Consider the following 8,263-nt stretch of genomic DNA (forward strand, 5'->3'; position numbering starts at 1 on the left):
TGATGACTTTCGCAGGGGGAGCAGTTTCATGGCAATCAAGGTTACAAAAATGTGTTGCATTGTCTACGACCGAGGCTGAGTATATGGCAGCAACAGAAGCGTGCAAAGAACTATTATGGATGAAAAGGTTTCTACAAGACCTTGGGTTTAAGCAATCACGATATGTGGTTCTTTGTGATAATGAGAGTGCGATTCATTTGGCTAGAAATTCTATGTATCATAAGCGGACAAAACATATAGATGTGCGGTATCATTGGATTAGAGAACGTCTTGAAGATGGTTCGTTTGAACTTGATAAAGTTCACACCGATGATAATGGTTCTGACATGTTCACAAAGGCTTTAGCAAGTGAGAAGCTCAAGGTATGTTGCTCGATCGCTGGGATGGCGATTCCTTCCTCATAATTGGAAAGGGGGAGATTTGTTGGGTTTTGTTATTGGGTTTCCAAATATGAGTAAGTATTAACAAGCCCAAGCCCAACAAAGTTAGGCCCATTGCTTGGTTGACTTGGTCAAGCATAGGAGGGCATCTTAAAACATCAAGTTGCAGCTGTTTTCATTATCAAGAGAGAAGAGAGTTCAAGAAAAAGAGAGAAAAAATCCCAATTTCCGTCACTTCTTACAGCAGTCCAGAAAACCTTCGATCCCCGGAGATCCGACCGTTGAATCTTCTTCATTTTTGGGCTGTGTCTTCCTGACATCAGTGCCAAGGTTTTCAACCGTTGAATTCGTCTAAAAAGGCCTGTAGGTCGAGTTATTGCTGCTGGAGCAGAGAGCAGTTTTTGGGTGATTTATTCCTCTTTTGTCTTTATTTATTTCATATACTTGTTGATTGTTCTTGTTCAAGAGTATGATGATGTTGTATACCTCTAGTTGATCTAGAGAAGGATTATTGTATTGCTCTCCTTGTTGATGATAGTGGAATTTAAGTGGCTTACGAGTCCCGTGGTTTTTACTCTCGATTTTGAGAGGTTTTCCACGTAAAAATGTCTCGCGTGTATTGTGTGTGCTTGATTATTCGTTATTAGTTGATTTGCTACTGATTTGGGGACTGATTTGGGTTGGTTTGATATAGCTTGTTTGTTAGTTTCCTCACGGGTTCATACGGGTCGGGAAATGCTTGTCAAACGGGTTTGTTTCCGCTTTGTAGATTGCCCGTTGTGACCATTTTCCCATCACACATCCCTATAAAAAGAAGTGAGAAAAAACATAATCATTCCGTTGTTGACGTAAGAACCCATTGGCTACAATTTTGATGTTTTTCCAGATGATTATGAAGATGTGAGAAGGTGCCTTTTAATGCCCAAAGAATGAGGTATATATAGCATGAGGATATTATGATACTATAAACATTTTCTCTAATTTGGAGTAGGAAACTAATATGATGTAGCTCGAAAAGCACCGAAAGTCCGTGGAGTGCATGGCAAAACTACCTTAGTTAGGACAAACAGTTTATAACCTTAGACTTTAACCTTGTCCACAATATTAGTTTACTTGTCTTTTTCATCAGAAGTTGTAATATATGGGTCTAGTAGTTTAATAAATTAGATACCCATCTTTTGATTAATCCAACCTTGTGTAAGTATATTACGAATTAACATCTTTTAATAAGTTTTGTGATTTGTGATACCAACATTAGTTTTAGAAGACTGTTTAGTGCTACAGTAATTGAACTTAATTTGAGCTGCATTCAAACAGATATCTCAGCGCAAGGTTCATTTGAAATGCTACTGTTAGTTAATACATGACCTAATGTTAACTAGCTATCTTTGAAATTATGAAATATCTGAATCTGAGATAGTTAATTAGCTATCATTGAAATTATGATTTTTAAAAAGTTGTCATAGTAGACTCTTCAGCTTTTCCAGAAGAAACAAAGTAATTTTTTTTTATTATTTTTTTTTTGTTAATTTGAGAAGTTAGTATGTTGTTTTCATGTAATTAAAATTTATTTAGATGTGTCTGGTAGGACTAAACTGTATGCTAAAACTAATGTTGATATCACCAATGGCGAAGCCAGGATTTTAACATAGGGGTGGCTTACGCAATAAATAGATATTACGAAATAATATTTTTTTTTTTAAATTGAACTTTGCGCAAATAAAGTCGGATACATCTATTTTTCTTAGATGGTAAATTATATTTGGTTTCATTCAAAATTTTAATGGTTGAGAAAGTTGTGACAAAATATATTAAATTAACTTTTGGCTTGAAAAAAGTTACGGAATTATTAATTAAACTTATGATTATTGTATTATAAATTATTTGAATACAAAATAAAAAATAAATATAAATAGTATGGGTAATATACTATAATTGAACTTTTGAAAGAATTATTAGAGGGGGTAAAAATATTTTTCCTTATTTCTTGAAAGCTTGGAAGAATAAATAAATTTTAAATATTAATATTAGTATCAATATAAAAAAATTGAATAAAAGATAAATATATATATATTAGCGTAAATAAAATAGGAAATAGGAAAAGACAATTACATGAAAAGACGGGATGTGACACTAATAAAACTTTTACATATTTATCTTTTTTAATTAAAAATAAAATATAAAAAAATACTTCTCTCACTTTCTTCTTCCTCATCTTCTATCCTCTCTTCTTCCTTTACTCATCTCCGTATTTCTTTTTCAATAGAACTCACCTCAAAGTATAATCTCATCAAAAATCAATATATTACACACTACTGCTCAAAATCTAGCAAGATCCACCCCTCAATAGGGGATGCTCGAAACAATTAGCATTAGAGAAATAGTAATGGGCTAGAAGTATATGGGCTCAATAGGGGATGCTCAGCACCCCAAAGCACCCCTATTGGCTCCGCCATTGGATATCACATACCTTATCAAGATACATAACTTGAAAGCCATAACAGAAGAATGGTCATGCGAGAGCAAAACTGAAGTCAAATGCTGGCCTTCAAATAAACTAACACATGGTTGGATGAATCATAAGATGGGTATTTAATTTATTAAATTAGACCCATATAATTCAATACAACTTCTGATAAAAGACAAGTAGACTAATAACATTAATGTGGACAAGGTAAAGGTCTAAGACCGGTAATAGACTAGTTTGTCCTAACCAACGTAATTTTGCCATGCACTCCACGGACTCGAGTTAAATCATAATAGTTTCCTACTCCAAACTAGAGCAAATGTTTGTAAAATCATAATAATACCTTCATATATATACCTCATTCTTTAAGCATCAAAAAGCACCTCCTCACATCTTCAAAATCATCTGGAAAGCATCAAACTTGTAGCCAATGGGTTCATACGTCAACAACGGAATGATTATGTTTTTCTCACTTCATAGCCATGTGGACTTCTCAAGTCACGGGTCGCATGTTAAGTGACTTGTCCATGTCAGAGAAACATGAGATTTGGATGGCACAATATGGGCGTGTCTATAAAGATGAAACAGAAAAGGAAGCGCGCTTCACGATATTCAAGGAGAATATTGAATTCATAGAAAACTTCAACAATGGTGGAAACAAGCGTTACAAAGTGGCTGTTAACGAATTTGCAGACCAAACAAATGAAGAGTTCACAGCCACTCGCAATGGATTCAAGTTTTCAGAAAACAAAAGATCAGTTAGAACTAGACCATTTAGATATGAAAATGTGACTGCAGTGCCTCCTAGCATGGATTGGAGACAGAAAGGCGCGGTTACACCAATTAAAGATCAACGCCAATGTGGTAAGTTCACATTATAAGCGTCCATTGTTGACTTTTATTCGTACACATAAATGTATACTTATACTTATTTATTTTTTTATTTAACAGGAAGTTGTTGGGCATTTTCAACTATCGCCGCTACGGAAGGAATCACTCAGATCTCAACCGGAAAACTAATATCGTTGTCCGAGCAAGAACTAGTCGACTGTGACAAGGGTGGTGAAGATCAAGGTTGTGAAGGTGGTGAGATGGAAGACGGCTTTGAATTTATAATAAAAAACAACGGTATCAACACTGAGGCTGCTTACCCATATCAGGCAGCCGATGGGACCTGCAATACAAACAAGGAAGATGTTGATGCAGCCAAGATTAGTGGGTATGAAGTGGTACCAGCCAACAGTGAAACCGCACTGTTAAAAGCAGTGGCTAATCAACCCGTATCAGTTTCTATTGATGCAAGTGGTTACGCTTTTCAGTTCTATTCGAGTGGTGTTTTTACTGGAGATTGTGGGACTGATTTAGACCATGGTGTTACGGCAGTTGGCTAACGGCAGTTGGCTATGGGGTAACTGATGACGGAACGAAATACTGGCTAGTGAAGAACTCGTGGGGTGCGAGCTGGGGAGATAGCGGATACATTATGATGGAAAGAGATGTTAGTGCCAAAGAAGGTTTGTGTGGAATAGCTATGGATTCATCGTATCCGACTGTGTAGGTTGTGCTAAATACACAATGATCCTTAATCAAATTACACTTTGTAATCTATGTAACCCAAATGCTTGTCAATATCGATTTAATTAATGAAAACTGCATGGTGATTATATATCTTTAGATACTGATTGCATATATAAGATCTAATTATTATATGGATATAAAGCCAACATCAAGTCAAACTTGAATATAGGAATATGCAAGTCATTAAATTGATATGATCTAATTACATAAGACTAAGAGTGATAATACCAGTTTATCTTTTATTAGAGTCAGTGACAAATTCTTATAAGGATTAAACCATCTTCTTACACGTTCAACCCTTTTTTCTTACCCATGATTACTCCGTGGCTGTTCCCAACCCTTCCTAGCCACCACAAAATATTCGTCCTAGAGATTCGAACCAAGGAACTCACGGCCACAACCAATAAGCTATTTTAGGATGGTTTAACAATCACCTCCTAAATTGGAACCGTTTGATTTTTTTTTTTTTTTTGTCAAACTTAAATTGAAAATACAAAAGATCGTCTTCCAGTATAAAAGGTACAAGAGAATAATTAGCTGGTTAACGAATGGAAATTAGACACCAAACCGGCGCAGACACCTCAGATGCGGACTTCAACAACATGACTAATCTTGACTCGAGGTTGTAAACATGACTAATCGGGAATTAACCTGCTTAACTTTTTAGGGAATAATCGGCCAAATCATGGATTAACTGTATGTTGATCAACTTTGACTTAGAACAATCTTGACTGATTTTGATCTAATAAATCTGACTTTGACAAAAAAAATACAACTAAATCCATTTGACCAAGGTTGAACCGTTGGCTGGCTTTTACCATTGCTAACCGATTTTGAAAAGAATAATCTAAACCCATTTATCAGGGAGTAATCCAGATTTTTACAACTATGCCTAAATTGCATACAACTAAACAGGGATTATGAATATATAGGGTCACAGCATAATCCAGAAGATGCATTTGACTCTTACAATATTGGATAAGCAAGGTAAAATAAACAAGAAAGTACAAGATGCATTAAACAATCCTTTATTTTTTGGAACACAACAAGACAGAAAGAACCATTTTCAAAGTGTAACTACAAAGCACAAGGAACAACAGTATACAAAGTTAACAGCTTGGCTAAAGAGTCTAAAACTTTGTATGACATATATTGAACATTCCTAATGTCAAACACAGATGCATCAATACCTTCAAAAAGATATATATATATATAAGCCAATGTAATTAGCTGTCAAGATATTATAATTCCATTATATGACTTGGCTTCTTTTTTCGGTACAATCTAGATTACAATAAACCTACATTTGCAGACTTACACTACTATAAAGAAGCTCATTAACTCAGCATCTGTAACATAACAATAGTTTGCCACAAGTCACAATATCGGTAGTTCATATATGGCTTTATTACCAGAGAAGATACTACTTTTTGCTAGCATTTTAATTCTTGGAATTTGGGTGTCTCATGTTAAGTCACAAACTCTGAGTGATGATTTTTTATCAGAAAAACATGAACGTTGGATGGCTCAATATGGTCGTGTATATAGCGATAATGCAGAAAAGGAAATGCGCCGCAACATATTCAAGAGAAATTTGGAATTTATAGAATCTTTCAACTCTTTAGAAAACCAGTCTTACAAGCTGAGTATCAACAAATTTACCGACCAGGCAAAAGAGGAGTTCAAGGCCACTCATAACGGGCACAAGCCACATAGTTCAAAACCACGTCAGCCAACGCCATTCAGGTATGAAAACGTGAGTCGCGTGCCACATAGCATGGACTGGAGAAAGAAAGGAGCTGTTACTAAAGTCAAAGATCAAGGAGGTTGTGGTAACTTAAATAAAAAACAAACACCCTATTAAGTTTCATTTCCACTAGTTCATAGATGTATGTTTAAAATTAAGTTTTCATTTGCGTATCAGTTTTCGGTTTCAGTTTACACTTTCGCGTTTAAGTTTTCGGTTTCAAGTTTTGGTTTTTCATTATCGCGTTTCAGTTTCAGTTACGCGTTTCGAGTTTCAGTTTTTCAGTTTTCTGTCACGATTCATTGTTTTACGTTTCAGTTTTTAGTTTCGTGTTTCAATATTCAGTTTCGTGTTTCAGTTTTCAGTTTTGCGTTTAGCTTTTCAGTTTCGCGTTTAGCTTTTATGTTTCACTTTTAAAATTTTCAAGTTTCATTTTTTAAGTTTCGCGATACAGTTTTGTTTTCACTTTTCAGTTTCGCTTTTCAGTTTTCAAATTCGCGTGTCAGTGTTCACTTTCGCATTTCAGTTTCACGTGTCACGTTTGAATTTTCAATTTTAAGATTCACATTTCATTTATGAGTTTAGTGCCTCAATTTTCAATTTGTCAAATTTAGTTTCGCGAAACTGAAGCAAGAAACTAAACTGAAAACTACACGATACTGAAAACTGAAATGTGAAGCGCAAAACTGAGTCTAAAAATGAACAGGAAAATGCGAAACGCGAAACTGAAACCAAAAATTGAAACGGGTAAATGAAAACTGAAACGCGAAGCGAAACTGAAAACTAAATATAGGTCCCGACCCAACCCGACCGAAAAAAACTTTAAGATGAAAAATGGACTCAACCAGACCCAACCCGACCCCGGTCTCGACCCATTTAAAAGTTGACCACCCTTTTCAGCCATGACCTGTTCGAACCAAACTTATTTGATCCTGACCCAACCCAACCCAACCCAACCCGTTTGCAATGTATAGTTTAAATGTACTCCGTAGTTTTTAGCTTCAATTTTTTTAAGAGTGGGTAATATTTTAACAGGATGTTGTTGGGCGTTTGCAACAATTGCGGCTGTGGAAGGAATTACTCAGCTTAGAACAGGAAATCTGATGTATCGGAACAAGAACTCGTAGATTGTAACCGAAACGATATAAGTTCAGGATGTGAGGGTGGAGATATAGAAAACACATTCGAATATATTTTAAATAACAAAGGGATAAATTCCGAGAGTGGTTACCCTTACATAGAAGAAGATGAACTCTGCATAACCAAAAAGAAAGATGTGCATGCAGCCAATATCACGGGTTACGAAATGGTACCAACCAACAATGAAACGGAACTGATGAAGGCTGTGTCTCAACAACCGATAACAGTAGCCATAAATGCAGATAGTGATGCATTTACTTACTACAAAAGTGGTGTATATAATGGACCATGTGGAACAGAGCTAGACCATGCGGTTACAGTGGTTGGGTACGGAACGTACGTTAATGGCATGAAGTATTGGTTAGTGAACAACTCATGGGGCACCAGCTGGGGAGATGGCGGTTATATGATGATGCAGCGTGATGTCAGCGCCAAAGAAGGACTATGTGGAATCGCGAAACATGCCTCGTATCCAACAGCATAAAATAAGATAACACCTTTCACTGATATTTCCAACAATGTATTTGATAAATCCACTCACTTTATGCATTTTATACAGTACAATCTGTTAATGCAGAAAATAAGTGGATTTATCAAATACATTGCTGGAAATATCATCCCCTTCACTAAAATAATACCAAGGAGCTCTTATTCATGATTTAGTTAGTAGAGTGTTAATTCTATAAATATTCATTTTATTATGTAAAATTATACAATTGTTTTATTAGTATAATTAAACTAATTACCATTGACTTCCATTTTCGTGATCTGCTTCTTATGTAGAAGAAGGAAAACTACTTGAATGTAAGGTCCTTGTTATGGTTATGGAAACTCAATGTAATAGAGCTGTTACAAATTCATGTTATAGTGTCATATTACATAAGTCAGCTACATTAACATTTTATAAAGAAAAAAAAACAAAGCATGTGACCTAGAGGGAGAGGCATGTAT

At 35.4% G+C, this 8,263-nt stretch overlaps 2 pseudogenes; both read left to right on the forward strand.

Annotated features, from left to right (window-relative positions):
- The first annotated feature begins 3,329 nt into the window (after positions 1 to 3,329).
- On the forward strand, positions 3,330 to 4,405 carry LOC139864419 (senescence-specific cysteine protease SAG39-like; annotated as a pseudogene).
- A 1,419-nt stretch (positions 4,406 to 5,824) lies between these two features.
- On the forward strand, positions 5,825 to 7,796 carry LOC139864420 (senescence-specific cysteine protease SAG39-like; annotated as a pseudogene).
- Positions 7,797 to 8,263: the final 467 nt, after the last annotated feature.

The sequence above is a fragment of the Rutidosis leptorrhynchoides genome, chromosome 8 (genome assembly GCF_046630445.1).
Source record: "Rutidosis leptorrhynchoides isolate AG116_Rl617_1_P2 chromosome 8, CSIRO_AGI_Rlap_v1, whole genome shotgun sequence".
NCBI classification, from domain to species: domain Eukaryota; kingdom Viridiplantae; phylum Streptophyta; class Magnoliopsida; order Asterales; family Asteraceae; genus Rutidosis; species Rutidosis leptorrhynchoides.